At 38.4% G+C, this 21,720-nt stretch overlaps 1 pseudogene; it reads left to right on the forward strand.

Moving 5' to 3' along the window:
• Positions 1 to 18,390: 18,390 nt before the first annotated feature.
• On the forward strand, positions 18,391 to 21,170 carry LOC134369364 (SAFB-like transcription modulator; annotated as a pseudogene).
• Positions 21,171 to 21,720: the final 550 nt, after the last annotated feature.

The following is a 21,720-nucleotide window of genomic DNA, read 5'->3' on the forward strand; positions in this document are numbered from 1 at the left end:
TGCCCCCAACACCTAAGAAGGGAACAAACAATCTCACCATAGGCCAATTATGAACACTGATAATATTTCTTTATCTTCCCACCAAGTCACTTGCAATCCATATAGAATCTGCTCCAGTGGGAATCCAGAGGTGCCTTTCCTGCTCTCTTCTCCCCTTTCCACCTCTTCTTTACACTCCCCCCTTTGCTGGGCTTTTCTACTCCTCCCACCTCCCCCAGGTTTAGGGCTCCACTGCTGAGTGTCCCCATCCTGGAGGAGTGACCCCAAGGTCTCCTACAACAGGATAATTTCCCATATTTAGGCAGAGGCCTAAATCATTCAGATTCTTTCTACAAGGCAAATAACCCCTCTCTTGCTAATTATTATGCTGAGAAAGGCTTTGCCTCTTTATTCCACCTTGCCAAGACACTCATCGCTTTGGTAGTGAAAAGAAAGGAGTGAGAGGAAAAGAAAATGTGGACTCATCTGAGTCCAGGTCACATTGTACTGTAACTCTCCACTCACTGGTCAGCTGTCTCCACTAGGCTGCATGTGGCTTCAAGGGAAGGATTTTATCCTGTTCATCTCGGTGTGCACAGAGCCAAGCACAGTGCCTGGTAATGTGGACATCCAGTAAATGTAGAATGAATGGAGAGACTTCACTTAGTTACACAAATATAGGTAACAGGAAAGTTACTTTCAATTATATGTCATACATGATTAATGACTTTTCTTGCACCAGCTCTGATTTTTCACTCAAGGTTTGACTAGTCCTATTGTAATAATGTTATATTATATAATACTCAATATGATTCAATACGACAAACTTTTTTGAGCACCTACCATATGCAAAACAATATGTGAGACTGCTATATGATGTAAAGACAAGAAAACAAAAAACCCTCTATAAGACCCTTTCTCTAGAACACATATTCTCAACATTTTTCTCACTCTAAAATACTTGGCAGACAGTATGCATAGGAGTACCTAGATTTTGAGAAAAATAATGATAAAGAAGTAGAAAAAATATTATGAGAGTTTTGAAACAGAGGACATTAATAAGTATTCTGTGAACATAAATAATGAAATGAGGCATTTAAAAATCTCTGAAATTATGATATTACAAGAAAAAAGAAATAAGTATAGCCAATTTTTCAATAGCTAAACTTTCCTTTTTAAAATATGTCTTAATTTTTTTCCAGATCTTCACACAAAAGGTAATGTTTATAAGGTATCTAAGCAGAGCAGAAGAAACAGAAATAAACTTTATTTTATTGTTTAAAAAATAATGCCTAGAATATAGAGAGTTTTAATGTCATTACTAATATATGAATGCTTTTGGAAATTTCACTTTTGTCTTTGATTTGTCTACTTTTGATTTGATATTAGCTGCTCTTCAAACTGTTGAATAGAAATGTTCATAACTTCCCACTTGTCCATATACAATGTAATTGTTAACCTGCCTTGTTTCTTATTAAAATATACCTATAACTAAAGTTAAAAGGAAATAAAAGTCATTATAAAATCATGATTCAGAAGCTCTGCAATCGTGACTGATGCAACTTTAACTCCTAATAGTACTTTAGAAACGGTGTTCACTCTCAGCTGCAGCATAGATAAGACAGACCGTAGACATTAGTCTTGGGCTAGTCATAATGCCACAAACTCAAAAAACAATTCTTAAAGCAAGTAGATGAGAATGATGCAAACTGGAATCTCATAAATGTCTTATTAGAGTTATCAAAGTAATATGCACATGGCAAAAAACGAACGAAAATCAAATAATCCAAAGGGTTTATGGTGGAGAGGAGGCTTCTCCGTGTCCTCCCCTCAAGAAGCAATTTTTTTTTTTTAATTACTTCTAATTCTGATTCTTCTGATGGTTCCCACCATATCTCCGAATAATTTGCTTCTGCCTTCTTGGTTTATTACTTTCGACATTTACTCTCCCCCAATGAAAATGTGAATTTATTTCAATCTCTCCTCCCCTCTCTCTTACTTCTCCCAGTACTTATAATTTTGTTTAAATTGTTGTTGACTAACTTTTAAACTTTAAATTATATAATTAAACATTTATTTTTTGTGCCATTGACTTTCGATAGTATCTCTATGAGAATATCTGACATGAGGAAAACCAGCAGATTGAGAGACAATGTCAAGACAAACAAATAATTCTAGGAATACAACACTTTTTAAAAGCTTCACTGCAGACCTTTGGTGTTCATAGAAGCTGTTGCTTCTTCAATTTTGTTCATCAGCAGATATGCCTCCGTCCACTTTTTTAAAAACTTCTTTTATTTTTAAGTGTAAAACATATACAGAAAAGGGCACAAATCAGAATATTTAGCTCAATAAGTTATCAGAAAGTCAACATCCATGTAACCACCCCTGCAGTCTAGAATAGAGCGTTGTCAGCACCCCAGAAATCCTGTCCTTTCCCAATCACTGCAACTCCCTTCACCCCCCCAAAGATAAACACTCTCATGACTGATGGTAAAGACTACCTTGATTTTCTTTATAGTTTTACCACTTACGTGCATTCCTAAACACTATAGTTAGGTCTTGCTTCTTAAAGTTAGATTTTGGAAACTTTATATAAATGGAATCATGCAGTGAGTAACTTGGGGGGTCTTATTTCTTTCATTTAATGTTGTATTTGTGAGATTCATCTATGTTGTGGAATGTAAATGTAGTTCATTGGTTTCCATAACTGTACTATTCTAATGTATGAATATGAAGTCATTGATTTAGCCGTGCTACTTTTAATAGACAAATATGAATTGTTTCCAATTCGGGGCTATTTTGGAAATTGCTGCTACGAACATTATTATATATGTCTCGGTGTCTATTTGCATGCTTTTCTGTTGACTATATACCTAGGATTAGAATTGTTGAGCCATAAGGTATACATATCTACTTTTCAGTAGACAATACCAAAGTGTTTTCCAAAGAAGTTGTACCAATTTAAAATTCCACTAGTGGTATAGCCGAGCTCCCATTGTTCTGCCTTCTCACCAACTTTGGCTATCATCAGTCTTTTTCATGTGGGCACTCTGATGGGTATGCAGTGAATCTCATTGTGATTACAGCTTACATATCCTGGATTAATAATGACATCGAACACAGTTTATGTGTTTAATGGCCATGTTAAGTAACTTCTTTTATGGCATGCCCATTTTTAATTGAGCTAATTTTTTTTCTTTTAATCTGAAGGAATGTGTATGCATTGGCAGTTACATGTACGGCAAATATTTTTACCACTAGGCGACTCACACTTTCATTCTCTTAAAGTAACTCTGATGAAAAAAAAGTATGTAATTTCAACATAGCACAGTTTATCAATCTTTTCCTTTGTGTTTAGTGCTTTTTTATGTAATCTTTAAGAAATCTTTTTCTACCCCAACGTCACAATGATATTTGCCTTTAGAATCTTCTAGAAGCGTTATCGTTTTGCCTTTCACATTTAGATATTCATCCCATCCAGAACTGGTTTTGTGAATGGTGTGCAATAAGGGCCAGCTTTCATGTTTTCTATGCAGATATTCAGCTGTCTCAGCCCCATTTAATGAAAAGGCCATCCTTTTCCTTCTGCTCTAAAACACTACTATTTACATGAATCAAGTGTGTTCATGGGTCCATTTCCAGATTTTCTACTCTATTCCATTGATCTATTTGTTTATCCTTGTCTTAAATACTATACCTTTATAATGGGCCTCAGTACATGGCAGAGCAAGTCCTCCAACATTGTTTTTCTTCTCCAAGAGAAACTTCATTAGTCTGAACCCTTTGCATATTATAGAATCAAATAGTCAACTTCTGAAGAAAAAAAACTGCTGAGATTTCTTTGGAATTATCCTGAATCTATGTCAATTTGGAAAGAATTGTCATGTTTACAATGTTGACTTCTTAATCCACGAGTACAGTATATCCTTCCATTTATTTAGTTATTTCTTCTCTCAATAATGATTTATAATTTTATGTGAGAAATCTTGCACAGATTGTGTTAGTTTTATTCCTGTGTACTGCATATAATTTTGTGTTATTTAAAAGGTTTTTAATTATTTTTTATTTTTTATTTGTTGTCATTATATGGAAATGCAATTGATTTTTTTTTTGCATTTGAGATCCAGCAACTTTGCTAGATTTACTTATTAATTCCAATAATGTTTCTGTAGATACTTTTGGATTTTCTGCATACATAATTATACCATCTGCAAATAACTGTAGATTTTTTTTCCTCCTTTCCAATCTTAATACTTTGTATCTTCTTGACTTATTACCTGTATCAGTTAGCTATTGCTACATTAAAAACCACTCCAAAACAATCACATATGTAGTTATCACAAGTCTGTGGAGTGGCTGAGTATTTCTGCTGATTTGAACCAGTCTTGCCAGGGCTCACTTGAGCATCTGCAATTAGCAGCAGGTCAGCTAAGCAGCTTTGCTGATCTTGGCTGGGTTCCTCATGTACCTGAGGCCATAGCACAGACAGCTGGGCTAACTTAGTTCTGTTCTACATGGTCTCTATTATCCCCAATGACAGTGGCAGAGTCTCTGGGAGAGAGAGGAGAGAGAGAGAGAAAGAGGTGTATCTTCAGGCTGACAATTGGTACATTGCCAGTTCTTTTAACCAAAGCAAATCACAAGGCCAGCCCAGATTCAAGAGGTAAGCAAACAGAATCCATCGCTTGATAGGAGGGGCTGCAAAGTCCATTACATCGCAAAGAGCAGACATACAAGGAGAAACAGAGAACGGGGGCCATTTTTGTAATCAATCTCCCACACTGATCTGGGTAAGATTTCCAGTACAGGGTTTATTAGGAAGGTTAATAGAAGGCACTCTTGTCTTATTCTGAATCTCAAAGGGAAAACTTTCAATATTTTACCATCAATTATGATATTTATTCTTCCTTTCTAATCCCAAGAGGGCTTTTTCCCTTATAAGTGGTTGAATTTTATCAAATACATATTCTCTTTTTTTTATATATATATATTTTTTTTTTTAAATTTTATTTTGTCAATATACATTGTAGCTGATTATTGCTCCCCATCACCAAGACCTCCCTCCCTTCTCCCTCCCCCCCTCCCCCCCAACAATGTCCTTTCTGTTTGCTTGTCGTATCAACTTCAAATAATTGTGGTTGTTATATCTTCTTCCCCCCCCCCCGGTTTTGTGTGTGTGTGTGTGTGTGTGTGTGTGTGTGTGTGTGTGTGTGTGTGTGTGTGAATTTATATATTAATTTTTAGCTCCCACCAATAAATGAGAACATGTGGTATTTCTCTTTCTGTGCCTGACTTGTTTCACTTAATATAATTCTCTCAAGGTCCATCCATGTTGTTGCAAATGGCAGTATTTCATTCATTTTTATAGCTGAGTAGTATTCCATTGTGTAGATGTACCACATTTTCCGTATCCACTCATCTGATGATGGGCATTTGGGCTGGTTCCAACTCTTGGCTATTGTAAAGAGTGCTGCGATAAACATTGGGGAACAGGTATACCTTCGACTTGATGATTTCCATTCCTCTGGTATATTCCCAACAGTGGGATAGCTGGGTCGTATGGTAGATCTATCTGCAATTGTTTGAGGAACCTCCATACCATTTTCCATAGAGGCTGCACCATTTTGCAGTCCCACCAACAATGTATGAGAGTTCCTTTTTCTCCGCAGCCTCGCCAGCATTTATCGTTCAGAGTCTTTTGGATTTTAGCCATCCTAACTATATATTCAAATAATCCTATGATTTTTCTTTATTTTGTTAATGTAGTGAGTTTTACTAGCTTTCTAATATTAAACAAACTTTAAATTCTTGTAATAAACCTAACTTTCTCATGTTGTATTATTCTTTTACATGTTGCTGGATTTGATTTGCTTTTTAAACTTATATATATGCTCGTGATGAGATTAACATAAGAATTTTTTATTCTCATGATATCCCAATTTATCCTTCTCTGGAAGAGTTTGTATAAAAATGACATTTATTCTTAATTTTTAAAAAGTTCCCTAGATAAGCTATATATGCCTGCAGTTTTTTATGAGGGAAGGTTTTAGTTATGGATTAAATTTCTTTAATAACTTATGACTTCATGTTTTCCATGTTTTTCTGTGTCAGTTTTTGTAGGCTTTATTTTTCTAGAAATGTTTCCATTTTTTCCTACATTTTCAAATTTGGTTAGAATTACTCAAAATATATCAAGATATTTTTAACATTGTTGAACCTATTGGGAGGTTCCATTTTTCATCTGTGATGCTGATTATCTCTTATCTTTTTGTTGTTAATTATACTATGGCCAGAGAACAAATTTTGTATGATTTCAAGCCTTTGAAATTTATTGAGACTTTATACCCAAGCATATGATAAATTTTTGTAAATATTTCATATATACTTAAATATTAGGTGTATTCTCAGTCAAGTTGTTAATTGTCATCTTCTCCATGCTTACTCATTTTTTGACTGCTTTTTCTGCCAGTTGTTAAGAGAAGTTATGCTTAAATTTCCCACTATGATTATAAATATGTCTATTTCTCCTTTTACTTTTGTCAATTTTTTCTTAACATATTTTAAGGCTATATTATTTGCTGTACACAAATACTTTTATCATTCTCTTGTGGCTACTCAAGAAATTACACTATGTGACCTCAATTTGCCAAATCTAATATTATTTGGTACTTTTACTCTCTTCCTAGACAACTCAAGAATTTAAGGACCTTAAAACACTATCTCTATCTCTATCTCTGTGTGTGCATGTGTATTTCTCCTTGATTATATTGCCACTATTATGGTGTATTTTAATTTAATATATATTTTAAATCCCACAAGACATTATTATTACAGTTTTCATAGCTCTTCATTTCTTCCCATATCCATGACCTGCTATTCTAGGATCTGTTTCCTTCTGCTTACATCTGCCTAAAGAACTCTTTTTAGTGTTTCCTTTAGTGTGGATCTGCTGCTATAAGTTCTTATTTAACTGAAAATGTCTTTATTTTACTTTCATTTTTGAAAGATGTTTTTGAATGGGTGTAGAATTCTATATTGGCAGTTATTTTCTCTTAGCACTTTAAAGATAACAATTTATGATCTTCCAGTTCTCATTGTTTTTGTCGAAAGGTCAGTTGTAAGTCAAATTGTTGTTCCTTTGAAGATAATCTGTCTTTTTCCCTGACTGTTTTTAAAGTTTCCTTTTGCTTTGGTTTCTAGCAGTTTTACTATAATGTAATTTTTATTCATGTTTTCTTACTTCCTTGGTTGTTTATTGTGGGCTGAAAATTATATTTGCAAAATTATTTGTAAAGATAATTTGAGGCCAAGGATGATATTCCCTTCCTCTACAAAACAGTAATATTTGGTTGGGGCATGAGTAAATCAGGACCACTTTAGTCCAACTTCAAAGCCTGTGATGGTTTGAAATTGGCCTGCAAACCCTGTAAAAGCAGCCTACATCTGATTCACTCTCTCCTAGAGGGCAGCCCTTTGTGATCCTAAGTCAAAGTGTGTGTGTGGGGGGGGGGGTGTGGGTGTGTGTGTGTGTGTGGTGAAGGGCAGGTGTTTAAGACTCCAACTTCTGTGCCATGGGCCCCACACTGCTCAGTCTTACAGCTTTGTGGTTACCTCGTCTGGAATTGGCAAATGCCTGCCGAAAGAAAAATTACTCCAAATGCTGAACTTTCCTCTTCAGTCTTCTCTTAGACCTTGGTTCAGTATTTCTATATTCTCTTGCTGGCTCTTCAATGCCTTCAACAGGGTATATTTAAAATTTTGTCCTTAAAAGCAATTTGAATCACTTAGTTCTTTATTATTAGAAGCAGGTATCTTCTTCCACTCATTTTTTGTTTTCTAAAAATAGTTGAAATCTTTCTTCCCTTGATGATTCCTTCTTCCAGTTCCATCACTATTTTGAGTTTATTCTCTTTGGTTCTTTATTGCCATTTTAATGAGGTCTAAGGAAACACGGGAGACAAATATGTGTGTGCTATATCTGCCATGTTGAACCAGATCCTGCTTAAAATTATTTTTAAGTAAATCATTTACAAGTATTAGTACTGAAACTACTATTTCTGATAACAGCTTTATTGAAGTATAATTCGCATACCATACAATTCACCCTTTTAAAATGTACAAGTCAATGTACTTGAACTATTATTAAGAATAAAATATTTATGCCATGCCTCACAACAAATGTCCAGACACTACTATTTTAAGACACTATTGCTGAGATGCTCTAGGAGCTTATAACAAAGAAGGAGAGAAGTAACACATGCATAGGTATTTACAGTATGAAATGGCAGAGTAAGATCAGAGGAGGGCACATAAAAGAATATTTCATGAAGAAATTAGTATTGAACCTGAATATTGAATGTTGGTAGACCAGAAATGGACAGAGGTAGAACAAACTGGCACCCCATCAAGTATGTCACCAAGGCTGCTGCTAGCCCTTGGTGTGGTTTAGAGAAAGTGTCCCTTTACATTCCAAGCAATCAGAACACCCTTATGCAATCAGAACACCCAAAAAGTGTCTTGCAAGAACCCAGTCAAACTGAGGCAGCAGGAAAATTCAGGTCTTGTTCTGGTTTGACTGGAGCATAGAAAATAAATAAAAGGTAAAACTGGTAGACTGTGGAGGACTTTGAATGCTGTGCTAAGGAGTTTGGACCTAGTAAGTAGGCAACACGGAACCACTGGGGATTTTGCTTGGAGGAATGCCATGAACAGAGCTGGGATTTGGAAAGATCCTGTTTGCAGTAGGGTAAAGGGGAGAAGTGAGAAGCAAGGAGATCAAGTGGAAGACTCATGCATTAGTTTAGCAAAAGGTAAGGAAAACCTAAGCTGGAATAATGGAAGGAAAACAGAAAGGGGTGTAAATACATTCTGCAAAAATATCATTTACATATAGGGTCACTGGGGCTGGGGAAGGAAGGGATGGAGTACGAATACATTAAAGATGACCTCATGCAGAAAAAAATAGGCTGAGATCTGGCTCTGCAATTTATTAACTGGGTGACAGCAGACTTCTCCAAAAACTTGGTGGTAGAAGGAAGGAAAGAGATGGAAAGGTAATTCAAGAGGGTTGCAGAATGGCCAGATTTCTAGGACGGAAATAATCAGAGACTGAAGAGAAGGGTTAGGATTAAGGTTTAGACTGAAGATGGGAGGAATTAAATTTTTTTCTATATCAAGGAAGTAGATGAAGTTCAAAAATGAACAATCAATTTGGTAACTGGACTTCAGATTCTTGTTAATCATTAAAGTAGTCACTGAAAGAAGATGGTTTGCTCAGGGTTGTGTTTGCTAATGTTGATTTCTGGGATTTCATAAAGTATTACTAGTTCCCTGGTGATAGTTAACATAACCTCCAACAGAAAGGGACTCATATCACATATACCATTTTATAGATATTTCAAAGTTCAGAGACTATCCCAAAAGTAAATGTTTGGGGATTTTTTTTTTTTTCTAATTGCAGATGGTGCCCCTTATCTATGTAGCTATGATAGAATTACATTCGTTTTCATCCTAAATCAAATTTGTGTAAAGTGGAAATTTTAAAGAGATGTTGAGATATTTCTTCTTAAATGTTTTCTTCTTTGTATCCATGACTCACTCACAATATCATATCTAATTACACCTGGTGGTTTGAATCATTTGATCCATTGAGGACCTCTCAATAAAGTCACTGACTGGTTTTTGACCAAGTTAATTAGTTGAATGACTGTGTCTCTGTTTGACTGTTTTTACTGAAGTACCCAGCCAAATCAGGTTTTCAGTATACTCATGTTAAAAGTAGAGAAGGACTTTGTGCATTTACACATGACATACATGAGCCAGTGACAACCTGTGAATAAATGGGAGGTTGGGGAAGACCCTATACTTGTTTAGTTGGATAGTGTTTCCCACTATGTGAACCTCTGGTATTTACTCTTCTCCAATCCAGCCCCTTGGTCAATGACAACAAAGAATGCTAGTCTTTTGAGCCACATAGAATGTTTTTTTCATTCACACACTCTTGTGTTTTTACTGGGCCATGTATCATTCAAAACAATAGAAGGGGAACAAAAACAAAGTGACAATGACAAAACCCTTATTGCCACTCATCCTGCAATGTTACAAGCAAAGAAAATGTTTCTACCAATTAACATTCCCTTGACAACACTGGTTGGTTGGATGAAACTTGCCAGATGAGCTTAGGAACATAAATAACGACATATCACTGCCCTGTACACACAAAGGTTATATTTTAGAAAAGTAAGAATCCTGGGCCGAGCCCGTGGCGCACTTGGTAGAGTGCTGCGCTGGGAGCGCGGCAACGCTCCCGCCGCGGGTTCGGATCCTATATAAGAATGACTGGTGCACTCACTGGCTGAGTGCCGGTCACGAAAAAACGACAAAAAAAAAAAAAAAAAAAAAAAAAAGAAAAGTAAGAATCCTTAGAAAATACCTAAGCCAATCCACTCTTGACAGATGACAAAACAGAAGTCTAATGACTTATCCAGGGGTCCACAGTGCGTCAGTAACAGAGTCAAGACAAGAATCTAGTTCAGTTTATTCCACATTTTGGGCTCTCTGTATCAAACTGCCAGTCTTCTCAGTGGTGTCATACTGTCCAGAACCAGCCTTATCTGGTCACAGAACAGACAACTTGCTTGGAAAGCAGATGGTCTTCTTTCCCAAATATTTCCCTAACTAATTCTCCCAACATATAAGATATTGCTACGAGCCTAGTGCCTTGCAAGAACTCCACAGGTACTTACAGATATAACCTGAGGCCATCTAAGGCCATGTTGAAATAAAAATATTTAACAAGAACTGGCAATTTCACTGGCATTCTCTCACATTCTGCTCATACCAGCTATGTTAAGTACATAAAAATTATAACTGGTGAACTCAGAAAGGTTATGTTACCTAACGATGGTGAGAGCTAGTGGGGAGGAGCAATGTGCAAATCCAGGTGTGTCAGAGCCCTAAACCATGCTCCTTCCAGAAGCTAAGAAGCCTGCATTCCAGTGCCTTTAAGGAACGCTGACAGTTAAATGTCAATGTGCCAGAGTGCAGTTTACTAAAATGTAGTTTAATATAAAATATGCTGACACTTTCATCTAATTTTTATCTGAGAATAACAACAACTGGCATATATTGGGTATTTATTAGCATCAAGCCCTGGCTTTACCCCCATTGCTCCATTTAATCTTCACAGTATCCTGTTAGATAAATGTCATCATCATTAGTACCATTTTTACAGGAAACTGAGGCGTGGAGAGGTTCAGTGATTCACACAAGATCCTGCAGTTCAGAACAGGGATTTGAACCCCGGGCAGTATGCCTCCAGAGTACTTTTTAATTACAACTTTACACCCATGTGGACACCTCCATAAGAGGCCTGCAGAGAGGGTCTGGTGGTGACTCCATGAAGGAAGTGGTAGTTTACTCCAGAGCAAATTACCAAAGGCTCAACAGGCAAAGTTGGAAAGAAACTCAAAGCTTTCATACAACTATTGGTTTATGAAACATGAAATTATTGGAGGTCTTAAGGAAGTGTGGGATAGCCCTGAAAAGGGATTTGTAGAGATCCCTTTTCTGATCTCTGGGTGTTAATTAACAAGGCAATGGGGAAAATGATGTGTGAGCCTTCTATTTGGAGACCAGCCTGAGCCATCTTTTATCACAAAGAAAAATGCCTAAAATTATTATCACAATCTATACTTTTGTTGCAATTAGCTTCTCAGATGAGCTAACTTTTAAGAGCTGGTCCTGAGACAATGAATCAGGATAAGCAAGTTTGTTGAGGTTTGATGGGCAATAAAAAGTCTGGGGTGTCGTATTGTACAAAGACTGCTAGATACAAGCACGAAGAGTGCTTATAGGCAAAGGAAAACTGAAAGCATAAAGGAAACCAGAGGAAAACTCTGAAAAAAAACACTTCTCTATCAGTTCAGGCTATAATTCTGACTGTCATAACCTAAACTAAAAACTCAGTCAAACATCCAACTGTTGTGAGAATATAACTCTAAATTCATGGTGTCTTTATTTTCAAAAGTCTTTTATTACAAATAGCATGCTATTCCTATGTCATGTAATTTTTGGTTAACAGTCACTTCTGCTTTCATTCACAGAACATTAAAACTGAAAAAGTAAGCATTAAGCTTTCACCCAACCATCCAATAGTAAATATATCCAGGCAGTAAAATAAATAATACCAACTTTCTTAACTACTGATATGCAAAACTTGTTCCTAATCTTGGCCATGCAGGGAAATAACATTTTTCAATGCTAAGAGTTGAAAAACCTGGCCCACAGCCTCTTTTTATAGGTAAAGTTTTATTGGAACACAGTTACACCCATTCATTCTCGTATCGTCCACGGCTGGTTTCACACTGCAACAGTAACACTGAATAGTTATGACAACAACCTTATGACCCACAAAACCTAAAATATTTACTATCAACCCTTTACAGAAAAAGTTTGCCAACCCATGCTTTAAACTATTAATCAGAGAAATGGAGGGAAAACTTTTTTCTAAAAACTTTCTAATAATTTTGGGAGAATATCAATAGCTTTGACTAGTGAAAAATTCTTGGACTAGAAGGCTAATAATATGATTTTGCTGCCTTTTTTTAAAAGTTGCATGATTAATATTATAATATACAAATGGGACTGTGGAAAATGAGCTGGTGAGGTAATCCTGTCTAATAAGCCATGTATTGATCAAAACTGGGAAGAAAGAAGACAGTATCAAATGTTTAACAGCTCACCAGGCACCCTTCAAAAGGGAGGAGAAAACATGGGTGAAGCAGCCCACGAGGGAAAGAGCAGGAAAGAACCCTTACAAAAGCTGTGATTTCCTTATCTGACAAGTGATGGCACTGGGCTTCTCCATGGGACCTACTCCTGGGTTTCCAAGGACCCTCAATCATTAGCTTTATTGAGCTTTATTGGCTTTCCCCCACGACTTTACATCCTGAAATCCTGCATTCTACATTCACTCTCAGATTTGAATGTGTTCTTGAATGGTACCGTCAATAATCATCACACCACTGAAACATCTTCAGTATCCTGGGTCTCTCTGGTTACTTATTACTATTCTAACACCTTTGGTTTCTATATGTATAATGTGTCCGGGTGATTTCACAACCTTTCTTTTAATTATTAGCAAATTCACTTCTTTTCCCTAATATTAATACATACAAGCTAGCTATAATAAGACACCATTCTCATCTGAGCACTACAAAATTCCAAAGTTTTCTAAAGTCTCAGCAGTATATTCTTAATAAATAATTGCAGACTAACCTATGCATTTTGGGTCAGGTTAGGAGTGACTAACAATTGTACAAGCAGCTGGGTAGCTGAAGGTTCTTGATAACCATGGCAGATAATCATGTGACCAAATAGCAGCCAATTGAGATTTTAAAAACTGTCACAGCTCTCTGAAGAGGTGTAATAGAAATTATCTGTGTATCTCATATGTCTATACTATATAGCTTGAAACAGGGCTTGGATCTGTTAAAAAAATATATATATATATTCATTTATTCAACAAATATATATTGAATGCCTACTCTATGCCAAGCATTGGGTTAAACTCTTATCTCCAACTACATATGGGACCCTTACATTATTTGAGTTTCTTTTTTTTTCTTGCTAAAATAAGCTACACTAGACGAGCTCTCTGATTTTTCTGATGAATACCGAGCTGTTGACTTGATGAGATTTTCACGCAAAGATCACAGAGAAAAGTCACTTCCTGCAAGGACATCAGAAGCATTACCCACTTTTCCCTTGATGGCTTTGGCTCCAGGTGGGTCAAATGTCACATCATATTTAACCAATATCATTCCCTCAGTGATAGTGCCCACTTTTTTCCATCCCATTTATACCTGGAAAAGAGCCTGCTATTTTTAGCTTCAAGATATATGTGAAAGAGTCATAAGAATTCAAGAAAGGGGTGGGGCAGCAGGTCACAGATTGTCCCCCTCACCTTCAGAGAGCAGAGGGAAGTACTGGGGTGAGGGGAGCCACCTTTTCTTCTTCAGAAACAAGAAAGAGATGAGAGGAGATTCTTGGGACCTAACCTATTCCAGGACAGGTCAAGGTAGTGACTGCTAAACCAGTGTTTCTGCAAGTGCCTCCCAGCTTAGAACATCAGAGCCACTTGAGGTGAATTTTCTTTGTGGTGAAAAGATAAGCAGAGAATCCACACCTACCCCCATCTTTACCACAGCTTGTGGTGCTTAGTACAGAAGGAATTTTTCTGGGTCCACCCAGACCTAGGGAATCAGAGCATCTGGAGATGGGGTGAGAGAAAATCTAGACTCCAAGTGATTCCTCTGTACAAAAAAGTATGAGAACTCCTGTTGCAAATATTTATGGATTAAGTTAATTTACAAGTCCTAAACTTTGAATGAACTAAAACACTGATTTAAACAATGTGTGGAAAATATTAGAGTGGAGTTTATTAAAAATCAAGTCCTTAAACCACCATGTTGAGTAACAAAAATTTACCTTGGAGTGGGTCTCTAACTTGCTCCCTTTCCATCCTCTTTTCTCCAGTTTCCCTCTCCCCCTCCACCCCTCTATTTCTTCCTTCATATGTGAAGGGCCATAGGACTGAAAACTAAACAACAGCAGCAACAACAACAACAAAGACTAAAGGTCAGATGCACAGCAGGACTAGACGTTAGCTCATGGCCAAGAAAATGTCACTGAAAAGATAAAAGCAGAGAAGGAAAACATTTGCATTTCTGTTGTAGACGATCACTCACTATATATATACAGTTTTATATATATATATATATATATATATATACATATATACATATATATATGTATATATATATCACCTTTGATCTGTAAAGATTAACAAGACTGGCAAAATTTATCCCTGAAATAGGAATTTCCTTCCAAACTATCTCTGAAGCTAAACTTAATAATTATTACAGATGATGTATGCTATTAACCCTATTACAAGAAGTAGGATGTTTCCTCAGTCTCTCCTTCTGTCATGTTCTTGTATTGCCTATACAGATCAACACCCAGAGGTCCCTTTTCTCCTCATCTGACTGGTCTCAGAAGCCTTTTGTTCCACTGACAACTCTTCCATCTTGGCTAGGTTCTCTTTCTACCTTCCTAAATTACTTACTGTCCCCACACTCCTACTACACACCCTGCCTTGTTTTAGACAGAGAGATGACATAAATCTCTTTGTTCTCCAGTTTCGGGCCCTCTACAGGAAACAGCAGTCAAAGACAACAAAATCAGATGTTCAAGTCAACTCAGATCTTCCTGCCACTCCTCAGCTTTTTCTCTTGGTTCTCTCTGCCCACCTGTTAAGTTTGCAACTTTTCTTCTAGGTCCTTTACATTTTTCTAAATACTCCTGAAAACATTTTGCTGATGAGAAAGAGCTTCCTTTGGGGACATTAGATTAAACAAAAGGTATTTGATGATGAAGTCATTTTTTAAGGTAAATATAGGTACCACCTGGACTCTGAAGAAAGAAAATAGTTGGCTTCATGGTGCTGTTTTATTGCATAGGGAAACCAAGACAACTTTTAAATTACACCAAAATAAAGCAGAAGGATGAATGAGAGAGCAATATGAACACATTTCTTTAATCCTACCTATGTTTTCTGGTAGCCAAACAGCCGAAGCACAGTCTTTCTTATTTCCCCTGACTGTACGGGAAAATACATGTTGGTGTTAAGAAAAATATTATATATACACATACAAATATATGCATATATGTGTATGTATATGGTAAAGTGAGAAAATTAAATGGAGACTATGAAGGAACTAATTCAGAATGCGTTATTAGTTAATAACTGAGGGCAGGGAGGGCTAGGAAGAACGTGAAATTAGACCATGTGGGAAGGCTCTCTGTAAATATATTTTAATTCATGCCCCCCAAAAACTGATATAGAAAGGAAAGAGAGGCACATAGCCTCAGCTTCTACGTTTCTAACACTGAGATCAGCACAGGAGGAATTTTCTCTTGTGGTGAAAAGGTAGGTAGAGAATCCACACCAAGTCCCATCCTCACCACAGAGTCTGAGAGATCCTTTGGCAGGACAAGCCTGGAGCCAAGTGTGGAGAGTGGCCTAGAATATACACACTGCATCACTCTAGAACGGTAGCACAACTGTGCACTCCCCACCCGCATTCTCATGACCCAAGGTGAACCAGAATGGAGCCAGCTTGAAACTGGAGCTGTCAGGGAGCACACCCTGCCCTGGGGCCAGTAGCCAGGGCAATTCCCCAGCCTCAAGTCTCTGCCCTCATCCCAGTGCATTCACAGGAGAGCCTACAGTGCCCTGATTCCAGTAACTTGAGGCCTGGGCTCACAGCAGCTGTGACTCTAGTCCTGCAGTCTGGGAAGCCAACCTCAGTCCTGTTAAACTGATGTAGTCCCATGTCCTGGGCCAGAGATCAGACAGGCAGACCCTCCTCAGGCGGACTTCTCCCCATCCCTGCCCTACCAGCTGACTGAGTTGTGTTCACCTGAGCCCCCAACCCAGAAAAACAGCACAAAGTCCTCTACCCTAATGAATATGCTCTCAGGCAGTGTTAATAAAGTACATCTGTGCCGTCCAGGAGAAGTGGCTGGGGGTTCCCTCCTGAACAGTCCTACCTAGCCTTGCCAACAGTCCCAGAAGTAGCTGGATGGCTCCCTCACTTCAGGCCTGCCTAGTGGCCCTGCTCATCAACCCAAAGCAGCCAGATAGGCCCTCTTACTGCAGATCTGCCCAGCAGCCCCACCTACAACCCAGAAGAAGCTGGACTGGTTCCTTTACTGCAGTCCTGCATAGTTGCCCTACCCACCACCAAGAAATGCCTGGATGGGCCCCCTCACTGCAGCCCCTCCTAGTGGCCTCGCTACTTCCTGAGAAGCAGTTCAGCAGCTCTGCTCTTGGCAGACCAGCTCTCAAGCTGCCAAGGGAAGCACAACTTTGCATCAGGCCCAAAGAAGTGGCAAGTGGAAGGGCCACCAGCAGACCTGCACTCAGCTAGCCAAGCCAAAGTGTACCCATGCCCCTGGCTCAGAGAAACAGCTTCGCTATCATGCCCCTGGAAGACCCACCCCTGAGTCTTTGAGCCATCACACATGAACACATCTGAGTGAGAAACAGCTTAACTGATATGCCCCTGGTGGGTCCAGAAGCAGCACAGCAACCTTGCCCACTGGCAAACCAGTCCCAGAGACCCTGACATGCCATATGGCCCCAGCCCCAGCCTAAGAATCAATACAGCCACTGCATCCCCAGTGAGCCAGATCCTGACACAACTGACCCACAGGGTGCATGTGCACACCACCAGCCTGTGAACCACCTCAGCAATACCTCCCCTGGCAAAGCTGTGCCACCACTGCCACAAAGGTCATCAAGAATAAGTTGCTGAGTCACTTACAGACATAGCAAAAGTGGATTACAGCTGAAGAAACTACACAGAGTCTACACTACTGCACCCATCCTGAACAAAGCCATTGTACTCTACTCTACCCTAGGATGCATTTATAGGTGAAAGTCTTTCCCCCCCACAATCCACTCTGCAAAACTCAGAGGTCAATGTTCCACCAGATGCACAGATATCAACATAGGGAAACAAGAAAGATGAAAAAACAAGTTATCAAAGCAACACCAAAAAGAATAATGCTCCAGTAACTGATCCCAAAGAATCAGAAATTGCCAACTTTCTGGAAAAGGTATTCAAATTAACCATCTTAAGGAAACTCACTGAGATACAAGAGAATACAGACAAACAGTTCAACAAAATCAGAAAAACAATTCTTGATCTGAATAAGAAATTTAACAAAGAGATAGATATTGTTTTTAAAGATCAAGCAGAAATCCTGTAATCGAAGAATTAATTGGTGAAAATAAAAAATACATCTGAGAGTTTCAACAACAGACTAGACCAAGAGAAGAAAACGTTTCTGATCTTGAAGACAGCAGTTTCAAAATAACACAGGAAGACAAAAGAAAAAGAAAAAAGAATAAAAAAGAATGAACAAAGCTTGCAAGATCTATAGGATATTATTAAGAAAATAATTGAATTATGGGCATTCAAGAAGAAGAAGAAAACAAAAAATACACTCAAAACCTATTCAGTGAAATAATAGCTGAAAAATACCATTGTCTTGAGAAAGATATGAACATCCAAATCTAAGATGCTCAAAGGTCCCCAAATAGATCATCTCCAAGACAAGTTGTAGCCAAACTATCCAAAGTTAAAAACAAAGAGAGAATTCTAAAAACAGCAAGAGAAAAACATCAAATCACTTATAAGGGAATCCCCGTTAGACTAACAGCTGACTTCTCAGCAGAAACCCTAACAGGCAGGAGAGAATGGGATAATATATTCAAAATACTGAAAGAAAAAAACTGCCAGCCAAGAATACTATACCCAGCAAAGCCGTCTTTTAGAAATGAAGGTGGAAGGTGGCACTGCTCCTGCTGCCATGCAGCCCACTCATTGCCTTGGCAGTGCACTGTTCTCCTACGGTGGCTGCTGCCACCAGTGCTATGGTAGCCTTGGCCATCTCAGGACAGGTGGAAGGCAAAAAGATCACCAATCTGCAGGTCATCAATCTCAAGTCCAAGCTGAAGCAGCAGAACTTAGACATCACATAGTCAAGATGGTGCTCGTCTCCTCACTTAAGCAGGTAAAAACAAGAACCAGATGAGTTGAGTGGAGATGCTTCTGTGGAAGATGATGCTTTGTCAAGGAACGTGAGGAAGAAGAAAATGAGAAAGCTCTTCAAAGGAATCTAAAGATAGCAAGACATCATCTAAAGATGACAAAGGAAGCACAAATAATACTAGTGATAGCAGAGGAAGCTCAACTAAAAATATCTGGGTTAGTGGACTTTATTCTAATACCAAAGCTGCTGACTTGAAGAACCTCTTTGGCAAATATGGAAAGGTTCTGAGTGCAAAGGTAGTTACAAATGCTTAAAGTCCTGGGGCAAAATGCTATGGAATTGTAACTACGTCTTCAAGTACAGAAGTGTCCAGATGTATCACATATCTTCATTGCATTGAGCTCCATGGACAGCTGATTTCTGTTCAAAAAGTAAGAGTGATCATTCTAAGAAAGAAATGATGAAAAGAGTAGTCCAAGAGGTTCTGGAGATTTAAAAAAAAATGACTGATAGAAGTAGGAAGACACAAGCCTCTGTCAAAAAAGAAGAGAAAAGTTCATCTGAGAAATCTGAAAAAAAAGAAAGCAAGGATATTAAGAAAATAGAAAGTGAAAGATGAGAAGAATGATAATGGAACAGATGGCCAAACCTCAGAATCAATTTTAAAAATTAAAGAAAAGAAGCAAATAAATTCAGAGTCCAGGACACATGCTAATATTAGACCAAAGGAGATCATTGTAGGCCATCAAGATGAGAAGGATATTAGAAAATTCATGGAAGAATGCAAAAAAAAAAAAAAAAATCAAAATTCATGCAAAGAAATGGAGAGAGCTAGCCTATATTTAAAAAAGGGACAAAGACTCAGAAGGAAAGAGATCTTGCCTTTTGAAAAGATGAAGGAGCAAAGATTGAGAGTACATTTCATTCATTTTGAAAGATGCAACAAGCAATGGAACTTCAAAGACAAAGACAGATTGCAGAAAAAGAGTGTCAAGGGTGAGAATGCATTAGAACAATTTGTGAACTGGAAGAATGGGAACACTTACAGAGAGAGAGAGAGAGAGAGAGCACTTAGAAATTGAAAGGTGATGGAGTTTGGATGTGTTGTCCCCCCAAACCTCATGGAAATCTGATCTCCAATGTGGCAGTTTGGTTCATGGGGGCGGATCCCTCATGAATGGATTAATGCTCTCCCTGGGGGAGGGGGGATTAATGAATGAGTTCTTGCTCTATTAGTTCCTGCAAGAGCTGGTTGTTTAATAGACCCTGGCACCTCCTCTCTCTCTCTCTCTCTCTCTGTCTGTCTTGCTTTCTCTCGCCATGTGATCTGCTTGTACCTGCCAGCTGCCTGCCACTTCCTGCCATGAGTAGAAGCAGCCTGAGGCCCATGCCAGATACAGCTGTCCCAGAATTGTAAGCCAAATAAACCTCTTTTTATAAATTACCCAGTCTCAGATATTTCTGTTATAGCAACACAAAACGGACTATTACAGAAGGCAAAAACTAGAGAGAGAGAGAACAGAACATGAACGCTTGGAAAGAGAACACATTCATATTGAACAGGAATGTCATAAGGAAGCTGAACAGACTGTTCAAGAACAAGAGGAACTCAGAATGCAACAGCAGTTGCTTTGTTATGAGCAAAAAAAAAAAGAATTCTTTGAAACACCCATGTGATGTAGATCATAGGTGAGATGATCCTTATTGGAGTGAGAATATAAAGTGGTCTCTAGATACAGATGCACGATTGGCCATGGATCTGACTACTCTTGTCAACAGAACAGATTTAATGACTTTGATCACTGAGAAAAGGGCAGGTTTCCTGAGAATTCAGCAGTACAGTCTTTGTCTTTTGACAGGTTGGAATGCTTTGTTAGTCAAAGTGAAGGGAAAAAAGCACAACCTACCCCAAAGAGAAGATCTGAGCTTTGAAAGGTATTCCCTAAATTTCAGTGATTCCAGGAGAAATGAGTCTTCACCACCAAGAAACAAACTTAGAGAAACAGACAGGTGAGAAGTACAAGGGGAGTGAGATGAGAGAACAGTGATTATTCATGACAGGCTTAATATCACTCACCCTAGACATCCTTGAGATACAGGGCCCAATCTTTCTAAACCAATCACCTGGAAAAGAGAAGGAGGCATGGCCACTGACAAATGAGAAACAAGAGTTGAAAGGCCAGAATGATCTGACAGAGAAGTATCAGGACACAGCCTGAGAGGCACTCCCCCTTGGAATCACAGCAATGCTTCAGGCTATAGGAGCAGAGAAGGAGACAGAGTAGTACAGACCGAGGAAGCAGAGTACAGCACTGAAGAATGATACGTGGTCAAACGCCATGGATGAGACACAAGTGGGCCAAGGAAAGAGTGGCATCAGCCACCTTCTCAAGGGCCTGGCTATCATGATGCAAAGAAAATGAGTGATGGTCAGGCAAGAGCAGGCATGATAAGCCAAAATTCAAATAATGCATCCCCAATCAATAGAATAGTACAAATCAGCAGCAATTCCATGTTAAGGAAGTGACTCTGGATTTAAGCCATTTAAAGATGGACCTCCATGATGATTCTAAAAATGAGCTCTCTGCCATGGTTTTGAGATAATTTATCAAAATCTCCTGTAAACTTTACTTGACTACTTATGAAGAGGACCCCTGACTTGCTTAAGAGTTGTCAGACCTTTTGGGCCGACCCCGTGGCGCACTCGGGAGAGTGCGGCGCTGGGAGTGCAGCGGCAATCCCGCCACGGGTTCGGATCCTATATAGTGATGGCCAGTGCACTCACTGGCTGAGTGCAGTGCGGGCGACATGATGCCAAGGGTTGCAATCCCCTTACCGGTCACAAAAAAAAAAGAGTTGTCAGAACTTTTTATTTTCTGTTTTAAAAATTTAACATGATTGCTTTTCTCAATTTTGTAGAAGACATTTAAATAGTTCTGTTGTAACTTTTAATAGTTCTGTGTATCATACAACTTTTTTTCTTGCAGCACCAAGATACATTTGAAAAGATTGGAATTGAACCCATTTGTTTAACACTGTATGAATATAAAGAGTAAATTGCAGCTGTGTGGTAATGGTTTAATTTGCAGCATTAGCTCTGTGGTGTCAGGCTCT

Source organism: Cynocephalus volans, chromosome 1 (genome assembly GCF_027409185.1).
Source record: "Cynocephalus volans isolate mCynVol1 chromosome 1, mCynVol1.pri, whole genome shotgun sequence".
NCBI lineage: Eukaryota > Metazoa > Chordata > Mammalia > Dermoptera > Cynocephalidae > Cynocephalus > Cynocephalus volans.